Source organism: Pan troglodytes, chromosome 2, assembly GCF_028858775.2.
Source record: "Pan troglodytes isolate AG18354 chromosome 2, NHGRI_mPanTro3-v2.0_pri, whole genome shotgun sequence".
In the NCBI taxonomy this organism is placed as follows: domain Eukaryota; kingdom Metazoa; phylum Chordata; class Mammalia; order Primates; family Hominidae; genus Pan; species Pan troglodytes.
Genome location: NC_086015.1, coordinates 47,991,581 through 48,006,637, shown reverse-complemented (window position 1 = coordinate 48,006,637; position 15,057 = coordinate 47,991,581). Strand labels below are relative to the sequence as shown.

The 15,057-nt window shown below is 45.6% G+C and overlaps 2 long non-coding RNA genes across 7 annotated transcripts in view; one reads left to right on the top strand and one right to left on the bottom strand.

The window, feature by feature from the left end:
* LOC104005535 (uncharacterized) overlaps positions 1-10,596 on the bottom strand; it is a 123,140-nt gene extending 112,544 nt beyond the window's left edge. For all 5 annotated transcript variants that reach the window (XR_001713276.4, XR_678915.5, XR_001713275.4 and 2 more), the window contains exons 1-2: positions 10,402-10,596; positions 6,256-6,315 (exon numbers count right to left, since the gene is read on the bottom strand). This is a non-coding gene — a long non-coding RNA (uncharacterized LOC104005535). The remainder of the gene's footprint in view (positions 1-6,255; positions 6,316-10,401) is intronic.
* On the top strand, positions 7,315-9,535 carry LOC107970620 (uncharacterized). Of its 2 annotated transcripts, none has more exons than XR_001713278.3 (3): positions 7,315-7,769; positions 8,054-8,157; positions 9,219-9,535. It is a non-coding gene; the product is annotated as an uncharacterized LOC107970620 (long non-coding RNA). The 2 variants fall into 2 exon arrangements; XR_001713277.4 differs by having other exon boundaries at positions 7,325-7,769; positions 8,093-8,157.
* Positions 10,597-15,057: the final 4,461 nt, after the last annotated feature.

Sequence of the window (15,057 nt, the reverse complement as noted above, 5' to 3'; positions counted from 1 at the left end):
TGCCCTCAAAGCCAGACAAACTAGTCAAGACCTGGAGAGGCTCTGGGACAACTGAGACTGTCCAACTGGGGACTGAGTCTGAGAGCAGCAACGCACTGTGTCCAGACTAGGAGGATTCAGTTCTATTTAAAAATGTGGCTGGGCGTGGTGGCTCATGGCTGTAATGCTGGCACTTTGGGAGGCCGAGGCGGGCGGATCACGAGGTCAAGAGATCGAGACCATTCTGGCCAACATGGTGAAATCCCGTCTCTACTAAAAATACAAAAATTAGCTGGGTGTGGTGGCGTGCACCTGTAGTCCCAGCTACTCAGGAGGCTGAGACAAGAGAATCGCTTGAACCCAGGAGACAGAGGTTGCAGCAAGCCAAGATCGTGCCATTGCACTCCAGCCTGGGTGACAGGGCAAGACTCCATCTCAAAAAAAAAAAAAAAAGTAAATGCAAAAATCCAACAAGAACCACCATGATTTGCAGGGCAGCTGTGCAGTGTCCACCAGGTTGAAAGCACACCATGGTCAGCACTGACCAGTCTCCAATTTCTGGAGTATGTGCTGCCATGGCTTACACTGTCCACAAAGACGACTTCACAGCAAAGTGACTCATTTTCATGATTTTCTAAGGCTACTCTATCCAACACAGTAGAGCCACTGGATATGTGTGACTGTTTAAGTTTAAATTTTAATTAAAATTAAATAAGATAAAGAAATTCAGTTTCTCAGTCACACTGGCCACATTTCAAGTGCTCAGCAGCTAAAAGTGGCTAGTGGCACTCACTGGAGAGCAGAGATATAGAATGTTTTCTTCACTGCAGAAGGTGAAGAAAATTCCATTGTGCAAAAAACTCCATTGGACAATGCTGTTCCAGATACAGGCTCTATAAGGAACCTTGTCAGCCTCATGTTTAGATCTAGAAAAATTAAGAATATTTAGTAATTGTGGCCACCATTAGTGGCATCCCTTGGCTATTACCAAAAAAAAGAAAAGAAAAGAAGTGAAGAAGGAGGAGGAGGAGGAAGAAAGAGGAGGAAGAGGAAGAAGAAAAGAAAAAGACAGAAAGACAGAAAGACAGAAAGAAAAAGAAGAAAGAAAAAGAAAGAAAGAAAGAAAGAAAGAAAGAAAGGAGCTGCTTAAATATAACAGATTTTCCTGCATTTACTAATATCTCCAAAGAAAAAGAAACAGCAGCCCAACATCCCAGCTCTATAAATACTGGGCTAAGGAACATCTCCTAAGGGGTTTAATGAAGGCTAGAGCTTTCAAGATATAGCTAGAGCTTCTGCTGAGCTTAAATTTCATGCTCCCAAAAGTTATTTCCAGGGGTTATATTAGAGTGAGAGAGTCTGACAATGTGGCTCTGTAGTAGGTGTCATATTTTTAAGCTTTATTTTGAATTCTGCAATCTTTTGTTTTTAATAAGAGAGAAATGGTTTTGAAGAACTTGTGAAAAAGCACAAGTGTCTGCAGTGGTATAACAAGAGCATACCAACAAAACGGTAAGTATGAAGAGAGTGTAGCTACCTTAATGGAAAATAACACTGGCTATTCAAATCCTCGGGGACAGAATTCATAGAATGGGCACCCCCTCTGCTTGGATGAAACAAAATCAGGTCCGTTAGACACTGGGTTTGCATGTCCAGTTGTCACATGTCAGTGTGACCAAAGCACAATCTGAAGGGGGCCAAGACCACAGCAAGGTGGAGAAAGAAATTGAACTGGAAAATAGGATCAACTGTTTCCACTGGATTTTCTGATTTTTAAAAATTAGAATTTCACTCCTTCAAATGTACTCACATGCACACCCCAAAACCAAAACCAACAAAAAACTACCACCCATTACTTTTCCACCAAATTCCTACACAATCATGGCAGATCTGCCTATCATTAAGAAAATAACTTTTGCCGCAGCAAGTATATCAAACAAAAACTAAGCAGGGGAAATAGTCAAGCCTGTCTTCTTTAATGTCATAGGGCATGAGATCACATCTAAGTATTGCTTTTCTAGTGAAACAAGAATGGTTTAGGCTCATTTGAAATGGCATATACATTAAGTACAGTTAAATATAACATTACAATATACTTGGGATAAGTATGTTATACTTATATATGTATATGTGTAATATGTATATTAATATAATCAATAAACATAACCTAATAAGTTACCTGGCTGGCCATGACCCCTAAGTTATTCTCCTCTTTTAGAGGATATATATTCTTAAAAGGCACATGGAGGTGCACTAAAGGTTTTTTCTGAGTTATAATATTTCCCTTAGTGAAACTAACTTAATATAACAGGGCATAAGCAAATCATCTTGTTGATTTTGTCTTAGCAAGCAATTAAACCTGAATATAAACTTTATATTAAATATAAAGCTGAACTATTAAAAGTAATATATACCAAATTACTACTTTGCTAATAACTGAATTAGTTCATTGCAATTTTTCTTTACCCAGATGTTTTTCATTAAAGTGAAAAACAACACAATTTTTTAAAAGCCTATTATCCTTAATCCATGGCATCGCCTAGTTCTTATTTAAATCACTGTAGGAAGAAAAAGTAGTTCCACTGCTGTGCTTGTATTAAATGAACATAACTTTAAATACGCCGTATCTAATGGAAGAGAGCTCTGACTCTTTGGTTTCTGAAAATGACAGCGGTTGCAAAAAACCCAAAAATACAGGAGTTCCAGTCATTTCCTAGTCTTGCTTTGGCATATATAAAAATCAAACCCTAGGAATTATTTAGTGTAATGTCCATTTCTGTGAAATAGCTATAAATTCAACTCTATTTTCCAAATTTATGCTTAATATTTTTTAAGTGATTTAAAAGTCTTACCAAGAACCTGGCAAGTATATGGATGTTGTTTTTAATTCTACTGATAAGATATATATAAAAGATATGTTCTTTAACTTGTTCTATTTGTCCTTAAATATTCTCACTGTAAGGGCTGGGCATAGTGGCTCATGCCTGTAATCCCAGCCAAGGCGAATGGATCGCCTGAGGCCAGGAGTTCAAGGCCAGAAGTTTGAGCCCAGCCTGATCAACATGGCAAAACCCCATCTCTACTAAAAATACAAAAATTAGCTGGCCTGGTGGCACATGCCTGTAGTCCCAGCTACTCAGGAGGCTGAGGCACGAGAATTGCTTGAACCCAAGAGGCGGAGGTTGCAGTGAGCCAAGATCACACCACTGAACTCCAGCCGGGGCGACAGAACAAGACTCTGTCTCCAGGAAAAAAAAAAAAAAAATTCTCACTGTAAGATGTTAAGGACTGGTGAGAAGGCAATCTATTAAAACTGAGTATTTATATTACCAAGCTGGATATGGTATTTCCAAAAGATGTTAATATCTTTTCAACAGAAAATAGTTCATGTAACTTCTTAGTTCATATTACTCTTTCTCCTTTCAGTTAATCAAAATAAATTAGTAAAACTATTCAAAATTTAAGACAACAGCAAGGCCTATAAATGCAGTTTTCAGATTCAAATTTCTCTGGAAATTTTTTTCTTTCCAATTTTTTTTCCCCCGGGATTTAATTTTTCCCATTTATTGGTGACATCCAATAAGTCCCAGTTTTAACATTTGCAGACATACATTTCTCTGTAAGTTAAAATTAATGAAGCATATTCAAACAGCTAATTCCTGAGTTTAAAGTTCTTGTATCACCTAGCTTCTGCTTAAATCTCAAAAGCATAATTTCCCAAGCTTAAGCTGTCAAATTTGATTGCCTCTTCGTGCAAAAAGCCACATACTACAAATAGTTTCTAATTGGTACAGAACTATTGGTACATATATAAGGAAATATATGGATATAAGATTTTACTTCTAGAAGATATTACTAAAATACATAGCACTCGTGTAATTATATATTGTTAAACCTCTGCAACTGGTTAGTTCTCAGATAATCCCATTTCTCAGCATATTTACATTCTCTCTGACTGCTAATCAAAAACCTTAAAAAGCAAATTGGAAGCATTTCAGTAAAATAGATGAAAACGGCAAAAAATCTTGCTATGGAAAAACAGTATGTATGATCAGGGCTTGATGTCATGTCTTTTATATCTTAATAATGTCACTTGTCCTATTTTGCATCTGTGGTAAGCAGATCCCTCTGGCTATCATATTTGACCTGAGGCTAAAAAAGTGAAAACTCTGACATAAAACACTTTTTAAAATCTTGAGATATTGTACAAGGACTGAAGGAGATGTTTGTCCAGGGTACCATTATTATTAATTTTTTTGACTATAAAAAAAAAGAAAATTAGAACCCTGTTAGCAAAGAGCCAGTTGATTTCATTCATTTACAGGAGATGAAGAATTCCTGATGGAAGTTGAGTTGCACCCCACCTAGCAGACTGGGAAAAACATGATGTACCCCACACTGTCCTGGCATGAAGCAGGGTTACAGCTAATATGATAGATACCCCCATGTTTCCAAACAATCAGCCACAACGAAGTCAGCTATCAAGTCAGCTGTATAAAGTAACCCAAAATGTCACTTTCCCAGACATATCTACCATCATAATGACTGCTCTATCAGGAAAATTGATTTTAAAGAATTACATATAAAACTTTAAAAGAGAAATTCCTTATCATTCAATGGGAAACTTAAAAAAAGAAAAAAAGATTTGGCTTTCCTAACGCATGGCTACTCCTCTGCTCAGTTGTTCTTAAAAATAATTTATGTAAAGCAGACTTTTCTCTAAATATACTGTGCTCTCCCATATACACACTGAAAATGATATTTGCATACAGTGAGTGTATGCACTGATACACACATGGTAAAAATTTAAAAAATATGGACTGCATAAATCAGTAGCTGATTTTAAATACACACCAACTTAAACAGATTTGTTTGCAATTTCTGAATTTCTCAGGTAGAAAAGATCTTTCTTGCTGGCTGTAGTTCTAGAAGATGCTTATACTGTATAGAGTGTACAAAAATGCTTCCCACATAAACAAAGAAAGTTTCCAGGATCTTGGTATTCTAACCTTGCCTTTGCTATTAAACACCCACCAGATGAATATGATGGAGACGAGCAAAATCAGTCTGTCATGCTACAGTAAACATGGTATTTTGTGTGCGGCCCAAGACTTTTTTTTTCTCATGAATATAAGTCACCTGCCATTTATTATGAGATTTTTCCCCGATTGACACCCCATTATGTATATTCAGTCAAGCTCAAATGAGATTTCAAGTGATCAATATACTATCTGCGCCAAAAGTCTATCAGCAGCTCTAGCAATAAACTCTGCAGAGAAGCAAAAATGGAAGTGATATTTAGTGAACTGAATTACATGAAAATCTATGTTTTGGGAAAGGGAGCACAGACAGGAAGGCAAAAAAACAAGGGATAAGAGAAGGTAGAAGAGATAGTTTTCCTAATAAAAATCAGCTTTCTATAGCCTGACCACTGATGAAATGCATCGAATGCCTAAGAAGTTCTCAAAAATATCTTAAATCACATGTTGAGATTTCTAAGGAAGTAGGGAGGGGTCCAAATCAGCACTAGGTTCCTTTCAGAGACTGAGAGTTCACTCTTTAAACAGCCATACTTGGAAGTACTTGATATCCTTCAAATGGAAAAGGTGGATCCAGCCCTGGGAAATCTGTAAAATCCCTCACCATTCAAACTCTGTGTGAAACAGCAATGGCTTCCCGTACACTTTAACACTTTCCATTTTATAATTTACGTGTACCAGATCCTAACAGCCTAAACGTCATCAGCTGGGTTATAGCATTTTGATTAATGTACATTCGGTAAGAAAGGTAGCTTGACAGTAGCCATAGGATTTCATCGGGCCACCCCAAAAACAAAACAAAACAAAACAAAACAAAAACCTCTGTTTCTGGGCCTGGATGTTTCTACATATCAGAAGCCATCTGCTTGAACCAAGAGAAGATTAGAACAGGCAGGGCCACACAGAAACGTATGACATCTGGGGAAGTGTCAATTCAGCATTACCCAAGCACCAAAGGTTCGTATTCTATTACCATGAAAATAACATGGGGGCAGTGGGGGTGCGCAGGAATCAATGGCTGTGATTGCAGTCATATAAAGTTACGCTGCTGGGTAGTGAATAAACGTTCATCTAGGTTAGGCTCCCCCCACCCCCTACTCAAGGGTATAGCACTTCCTTCTAGATTCTTATTTATGAAGCTAGAGTCCTTAGGCAGAAGGAATGAAAAATAGGAAGAACTGCTCTGCACAGATGTTCAGAATTATTAATATTTAATTATTTAGTTTACTGAACTTACATTTTGAACCACTCTCAGGCAGAAGAGAAGAGTCACTATCCATTGTGATCAAAAGAACACCTGTAAGACCAAAATGTTTAGATCATTAGCAGTTGGGATAGTTTCCAAATTCCATGAGAAGCAAGGAGGATACATAGTAATTTGAACAAGGGAGAGATGCATCTTGAGCTACATCTGAACGAAAACTATTTCTCATGATATTTTTAGTTCTAAAATCCAGAGCTGAAATACTTTTAAATTAGCAACCTAAACGATGACACACTGCAAAAAAAAAAAAAAAAAAAAAAAAAAATGTACTTTATCTACTTTTAAGAACTATTCATTCACTGTCTTTTCTTGATGGTCCTACCTACTAAGTAAGATCCTAAGCACAACAGATTCAGAGCCCACTTCTACCAGGAAAGAAACAAATAAAAACCCTCCCCACTACCCAAGTTAAGTCTCCTCAAAATGAAGAGTTTAACAGTCCTAAATAGCAATTCCAGTTTGTGTAGGATGCATGTGTATGTGGCACAATGCGCACACCAAAGCACATTTCTTGAATTTTGCAGAGATGCATGTACAAGTGTTTAATGTCACATAATTTTAAAGGAGCAGCAATTTCCAAATGGTTTTTCTAAAGGATACTCTCTATTGCCTCAATCCAACCCTCACACACCCAAAAATATCATTAATTTTTAAATACTTAACGCCAAAGATATTACTAACTACAATTCCCTGTAATAAGTGGATGAGCAAACAGTTTTCTTCAAATTCTTCAAAAAAAAAACACTCATAACCTGACTCCTCAAGTGGAAAAAGAGAGATTCTTGGAGGCCAACTCTACAAGAAATCAGACATCACATGCCCCTTTCCATGCTACAAGGCTCTGCAGTGTCCTAAAAAGGCTTAGTGTACATTTGTGGTAAAACATGAGACTTGTTGCCATTTGTGGGCTAAAGCAGCCCAGGTGTTTATTCAGCCAGCAAATTTACTTCGCTGGGAGGTGGGTGTTCTGGAATGCTCGTCATACAATGATGTGTGCATATTTACTGTCGAACTCAAGGAGGTACTGTTCTGGAACCTTCTCATACTGCAATTAACTGTGCAAGTGGGTAGAGCTAATTTCCATAAAATAATCACTGCATATCTTAGGAAAAGACCCTCTTTGAAAGCAGGCTGCTAGGGCGCCGGCATCTGAGCAAAGCACCAGAGACGTCCGACCAATTTGATTCTTGAAGCCGCCGGTGAAATCTATTTTGATTTTAGAATGACCCGCAATCACAGACAATTTACCTGATTGTGTGTTCCTGGTGACTCTCAAAGCCTTCTAGGTGCTAGGATTTGTAGGTATAGTTTGTGGATTTAAAAGAGGGGAAAGATAATATAAGAAAAAAAAAACACAGGAAAAAAGCAGAAGGTAGTTTCAGCAGCTTAAGATTATGAGTTCAGAACAGAACCTGCAATTTTCACCTAGAGTATCACGTTAGACTGGAAGAACTGTTGAGATACTGCTAACTGGTCACGACATTCAGGTCTGAAAATGCATTAATTCACTCTAGCCATCAAGGGAAAACGTATCATTTTCTCTTCCGTAAATGATATATTTACCTTAAAAAATGGAAGGTAACCAAGTAGGGATCCTTTTGAAAATTTTGTCTTAAAAAAAGGAAAGAAAAAAAGTCTTTGTATCTCTTTTCTTCTTGGTCAGACCCGCTATCTGCAGTAGACGATGCGGATAAACCTAACTATAATAATGAACTGTAAATTTATAATGCCTCTTTCTTCAGAGCAGCTCAAAACATTTTCTTTCCCATAGATTTGAAACAAGATTTGAAATCTCCTTGTCTTGTTGTAGAAATGGCCTTCCTCTAATCTGATGTGAAATGACTGGGTTCTGTTTGAAGGACCAAGCAGTAAAAGGTAAGCTCATTCATCTGTTTCTTGCTCCAATTATGCATCTCTGTTCAAACTGAGATGCCAGGTGCTGGTCTATCGCACAAGCTGATTTATTCCATTCACTGCCTAAAAAGGAGCCCCCCTCTTTCTAAAAAACTTAGTTTTATTAAAAAAATTTTATTAAGAATATCAAAGCAAAAATAACTCTTTTTGGCTTCACTGTATGCTTTAATATATGTCCTTCCAATCAATTATGGCTTTTAGCCCTAGGATCTTAAAATTTGGAAGCTCTCGATCTGTATCCCTTTTCTAACAAAATCAACCTCTCAAAGTTAAATGGACATTTTAACAAGCTGACAGGTGAAAAGAAATAACACTGTGCTTTTTAAGACCTGCCTATGGATTAAAGCCTACCCTCCAAAATTGTTAGTAATTATTTAAATAAAGGTAATGCCCAAGCCTAGAAGCTGCCTCTCCCTGCACCACTGCAATTGTCGAATTCCTTTCCTGGTCTTTCATGCAGATGCTCAGAAACAGGGTGGGGCTCCCTGGTCTTGCATGCAATGTTAAGGGAGTCTGTGCTGTAAAGAAAACTCAATTAATCGTTCATATTCCAGTTTTTCAGTATCCTTCAAAAATACCTTTGAAATAATCATGTTGCTAAGAGTCCCACCGTTTCTTATGTTAAGATTCAGATTAAAACCTTTGTGTCAAATCAAATGTGTTTTGCACAAGCATGGATGACAGGTATTGAAATAAAGGTGACAAGTCAAGGAATCAAGGAGAAACCTCCTGGAAGAAGAGATGTGAGAAAGAGAGACTAGCTTCTCTATTATGGATGTCTCCGATGATGCTTTTTCAAAAATCTTTTTTTTTAACAAGTACAGTTCTTTAGAGTCTACAAGTAAAATCCAATCTTGCTAAGCCATGCTTGTTCCCTTATGAGTCAGCAGGCCACTGAGCATTTCAGACAGTGCAGCCAAGAGTAAATGGGCAAAGGCTGTCGCTGGACACACCCATTTTACTAATCCTGACTCTGATTTTTTTTAAAATTCATCTTTATGTTACATGGTGTCTGACCTCAGAACTTGCATCAAAAACTGCACCTCCACCAAGGACTCAGGTTCCAATGTGGAAGGACTACCCTCCAGCTCCTTCACTGAGTGCAATCGGATAAGGGCTTATGTCTTCCTCAATGGGCAACTCCTGTTTCATTTTCTCTCCAGTCTGCATGTTATCAGCTTGACATTCCCTTCAGTGGCATATGACAAATCAAATTGATCAAATTGGCCATCACTGCATTCATCAGAGGAGGATTTTTTTATTTCCCAGGACTGATACCTCCACTCCCTTTACAATCATGAACACATCAAAAATAAATAAATAAATAAAATAAAAATAAAAATCCCATGTCTTGGGTTTTTTTCCGGGGTTTTGTTTGTTTTGAGGGTAGTGAAAGTGGTAAGAAGTAATGAATGGATACAACTAATCATAAAGAAAGAAAAGCAACCGATAGTCATAAAGCCAAGGGCACAGTCTTAAAATATGATTTTAAATACCTAGTGCCTACATCTTAAATTTAAAGCATTGATCCAAAAATGCAGATATTATTAGCTTTGGAAAACTTTATCAAAACATTAAGTAAATTATTTTCCTAATCTTTTTGCATGATTCAGCACTTTTAATACTAATTTCTGTCAAGAAGTTATAAGGTAAAAGGAATCTTTTCTGGGTGCCTTAAAACCTCACACACTCTGTACTGAACCATCTGCACTCCTGCTACTACAGGGTCATATCAGAAATACTGGGGGTCACTGGTTTGCTGCTATAACATCTAGTGACCACCTCAGAGCGGCTCAATTTCACTCTCCGGAATCTAAGTGCCTCTTGGGGACAGAATGACCCGTCGCAGAGGCTTCTCCCCATCTCGAGCTGACCCTTACCCAGGAGCCACACACATATGCATGCACACTCGACTGCACCTGTCTCACCCCATCAGCAGCAGCTACAAGCTCCCACCTGATGTGTCTTTTCAACCTTTGTCAAGTATCTCAAGGCAAGAATGTCCTGAAGCCCTTCCCCCAAATCGAAGCTTTGGTCCGAGCCCCCAATCCGCAGGAGCATCAAGAGGAGGCCAAGGAGACAGACACCGCAGACTCTCTCTGCAAACTTGACCTGGGCATCGCACGGTTTCGCGTTCGCATCCGAAGACCCCACACGTCCCCCGCACTGTCCCCACAGCATCCCACGCCCGCGGTGCACGCTCACCTGCCGGTAGACGAGCCACACGCCTCGGCGGTCCAGACTTCCGTGGCGACCTCCGTGGGCGAGCCTACGCGCTGGGTGCCCGGCGCGCCCTCAGGAGTGGCTGGGACCGCGGGCTGGCGCCGGGCAGGGCGGTGGGACGCCTGGAGCCGGCGGGAGGAGCACGCCCAGGCGGGTCCGCGCCGAGCCCGAGCGAGCGGGCGAGCCGGGCGGGAGGGGCCATTTGTAACCGAGCAGACGCTACCACCGCCCCTTACTCGCGGGGGGCGGGGGCGGGCGGTCAGGTGACGGCGGCCCACCCTCCGCCGCCGAGCCGGGTGGTTCCTGCCCGGGAGGAGCCCCCTGGCGCGCTCTGATTGGAACTCCCGCCGCAGTGGCGGGGGAGGGGGGACACGTGACCGCCCGGCCAGGCGGCCCGGCGCGCCCCATTCGCGATGGGCACCCCATCTTCCTCCTGGAAAAGCCGGGGGACACAGAGAAGGCGGAGGAGCACGCGGGGTGCAGGAGAGCCTACCAGCCCCTTTAGCCGCAGTGCTGGTGATTCCGGCCGCTGAACCCGGAGAGGAAAGGCTCCCACGCGGCCAGCCGGCCTTGACTGTCCTCTCGCCCTGCCCTTGGCCGCAGTACCCTCCCCTCGGCTGCAGTAACCGCCCCCTACACCTCCAGGCAAGGGCACGCTCAGTGTAGACCACCGCCACTTCATAGATGCCAGTGCCACTTAAGAGTGGTGTTGGGTTTTTTTTTTTTCCTTTCCTCCTCTCTGCACACCAGCACATTGTACCCGGGAGAAACTCACGGCGGTGCACTGCAGACACCGCCCAGCTCCAGGGCCCGAAGACCCTCCGACCAGGCCCCGGGATGCCTGAGGTCTCCCAGGTCATTACGTGGAGGAACTCAGGCCTGCTCCCTGCGCAGGAGGAGGAGGCGTCGCGGGAGCTGCAGTCCCCGATCCTTCCCAGGAAGCCGGCTGGGTGGAAGGGGAGAGGGCGGTTATCGTGGTGCGAATCCAACTCGCAGCCTCTGGGAGCACGTTGCTAATAAAGGTCAAATTAAAACAATTAAGTGGTGCCGGCAGGGACGCGCCGCATGGTCAGGAGAAGCCCGGCTATTAATCATCCATAAGGAGCATTGCTTTTCTGGTGTGGGAGAATGGGGCTGTGCGATAGCCCCCCGGAGTTGCGCTCTGCTCTGAACCCTAAGCTCCCCCAGAGCAAGTGGATTGCGCAGCCTATTACCCCACCTCCCCACGGCCCCCTCTCGGGGCGGCACCACCCTAGATGGCAGGAATTCGGAGAAAATGCGGTGTCACGTCCGCCGCTATGCCCGCACACGCGTCTGCGCCAACTCCAGCAACACGTGGGGACCGTGAATCTGGGCGTCTGCTCTCCACTTAGGTGGTTATGTGGGTATACTTATATGATTACTGATTAAAACCAAATTGGACGGAGAAGTCTGTTTCTACACTGGATTCTTTCAAACTTCTGTCCAAGGGAGTTTTGCGCTCGATTTGGGCGGGGACGCAGTTTTCAGCCAAGACCGCCGCAGCGCTCAGCAGAGCCCGGGGACCGGTGGTGGTGGTGGCGGGATGGGGAGGAACAGAGGCCCTTGATTCTTTGGTACTCCACTTTCTTTCCTTATTTAGACCAGTCGGGCAACACGTCCCTCGCCCAAGATGGCCTTTCCAACTGGAACGTGACTCAGACAATGTGGAAGCCAGGGGTCCTTGACCCATCGTACCTGGGCTTCGCTGGGCATAGGACAAGGGTTGGGCAGGTTTACCTGGAAAGGGAGTTTATTCGTAAAGCTTCGGGCATAAACGCTAGATAGCGAAACTTTGAGGAAGCTCAAAGTTTACCTATTGTAAATTGGTGGGGGGTGGGGGAGCATCTTATGTAAAAAGGAACGGCCCTATTAAATTAGTAAGTATCTTATTTTCGTAGTGGACGTCTTGCTGCCCTTGGTCCTCCCCTCCCCCACCTCATTTCTCCAAACCACCAAGGTTGGAGAAATCTCATAAACAAAGTATAAGTCCGTGGGTGGGGGGGGATACTTGGTGTTTTAAAACAACAACAACAACAAACGACCTTTGTAATAAGAAAGGTGGGTACGTTTTCATTTCTAGGTCTTAATCTTAACGTTACGGCCACGTTAAAATTGAAGTTGATTGAGACAAGAGAATCCCAGGGCACAGCACGCAGACAGACAATTTCACAATTAAAAAATATGTACTTCCTTCTCCCCGCTCTCGTCACCTCCCCCTTTCCCCGCCATTACCTACTCCCGTTAGGACTAGGGGCTGGGAGAGGAGGAGGAGGGTGTAGTCCCTCCGAGTGCACAAGGGAGGCGGCGGGGCCACTTGTTGCTGCACCGCCAGAAGAGCTAATTCCGAGCGGATCTGGCAGGGAGTTAAAACCCTTCTCCTGGATGCGACGCCCCAGAGACCGAGGCAGACGGCGAGAACAGATTCAGCGCCTCGAGATGTGCTTTCCAATTTGAACTCTGGACCATCTTTGCTTGAAATGCTTTGTCTTGCACGTTTGGGAATTACTCTGTGCGATTAAACGCGTGACACACACACGCACACGCGGGGTCGCCCCGCAGGGGGGAGGGTGCGTGGCACAGGAGCCTCGGACTTTCAGGGGCTCTGCACTTGGGGAGTGGTGCGAGGGGGACCGCCTCGGTGTGGCTGCTGACGTGAGACAGGTAACTCGGAAAGGTCTTCCTCCGGCTGCCTTGGGAATGGGGAGCTGTGGGCGAAGGTGCAGGGGCGGTCCCGGAGCGCACACGGCGCAGTCCGCAGTGAAGGGCAGAGGTGTGGTGGGGCAGAGAGACTAGACAAGGGCAGGCGAGTTTTGCCGATTCGGAGTTCATCCGTCTACAGGGTCACGTTCTGTTGAGAAAATGCGCGACACCCGGTAGGCAGAGAGTGACACTGACCAAGTGTCCCCGGAGGGCCGAGCCGTTTGCCCTCGGGAGGGGGTCGCGAGGCCCGTCAGCACTCGGCTCCCGCGGAAGCTGTGCTAGCGCGGCAGTCTCGCCGGCGCCTGGCCCCACCAGCCTTTGCCTTCAGCGTCCTCCGGTGGCATCGTCCGAGATTTGCGGAGCAGAAGCCGAGGACACAAGCAACTCGCTGTGGGCTTGAAGTGACCACGCCTTAGGGCTGTGAAAAGCTGCCCCGTGGTGACTTGGGTACGAGGAGGTTAATAAAGTGCAGAATTAGTCTTGATTTTTACCTAAAATGAAGCTGGTAGTACTGAGCGCTTAAATGACTCCGCTAGGACCCTGGAGGTTGTGGGAGCGGGGTGGGAGAGGGTAAATGCTAGGTTTAGGACAACACAGGATATATCTAATTTAAGGAAGCTCCCCTTCTCGGGCCACGTTCTCTGTAGCTCTACCCAACTGGAATCGCCGCTGCGCCCGGGGTCATCTCCGGCATTATGACACCCAGCGTTGCCCTCTAAACTCCAAGTCCCCGCGGCCACATCCTTCCGCGCCTGCTGGCACCAGCAAGAGTCTCTGCCTGCCCTTTCTCCTTTACATGGACCCTTTTCCTTTTACCCCTAGACCGCAGTGCGACTGGCAGGCACCTCTCCGCCCCCTCCGCGCCCCGCGCCGACGGTGGGAACAGCAGCGACAGCGCGACCGCAGCCTTCTAGTGCCTTCGCCCCCTCCCCGGCGGCCACACCTCACCCACCTCACCCGCCAAACCCCGCACTCCGCCGCCGTCCCTCCCCTGCGCGCTCCCGGCGCCAACCCAGCCAGAAGCGGGTGGAAGCCCGGGTCCATGTGCAGGTGTCCTTGTGCGGGAGTAAGGGAGCCCATAGGTCAGCGATCCGCGACCCTACCCTGCCCTCAGCTCGGGGTCCACCCACGTGGAACCCGCCGGCCCCCGCGGGTGCCCAACACCAGTCTCCCGGGCTCGGCTGCCGTTCCCTCGAAGCCCCAGGGCGCTCCCACGGGTCAATGACCACCTCAGTCTTTCCTCAAGCCAGGGTTTGGCCAGTTGGGAAGCCTCTTCGTCCCCTGCCCACATCCCCTGGCATCTCCGGACAAAGCCACTCGGCTTCCCGCCCCGGCATCGGGAAAGATGCGCGTGGAGAGCGCCTCCAGGCGCTGGGCCACGGTCCCGGTCCCTGGCGGTGCCTGCTGTGTGCGGAGCTGGGGCGGCGGGTACCGCCTGCGCGGGGCAGGCACCCCACTCGCCGTTCCTCCAGCACGGGCACTCGACCGCCGCGGCGCTGCAGGAAGGAGGCCCCGCCGCGCCGGTTCCTCCACACCCACGTGCCCCTCGTGTGCGCGCCCCCGGCCTGCAGATGCTACAAGGCTGGCGCCGCCTGGATTTCCGGGCGGCCCCACCCTCCGCGGCCGCTACGCCTCGCTCCCTGCATTCAGTCTCCTTGGCGTCTCCGCTGCAGCATCCAAGACCAGGCGCCGCCTCTGCTAGCCGTGCTGCCCAGCACGCCTGAGGGCCGCTGCTGGCAGGCCTCAACCTCCCGCCCGGGTCCCCCACTCACCTTTCCTTCTGGACGGTGGGGTTCAAGCTCTGCACTGGGGCTGTTAAGCCACCGCCCACGACCTCCTGTAGGGTGCAGCGGGAGGGCGTTCCCGAGGCGCCAGCACCCTCTTTAAGCCCTTCCCCGGCTTTCTGCACAGCACCTT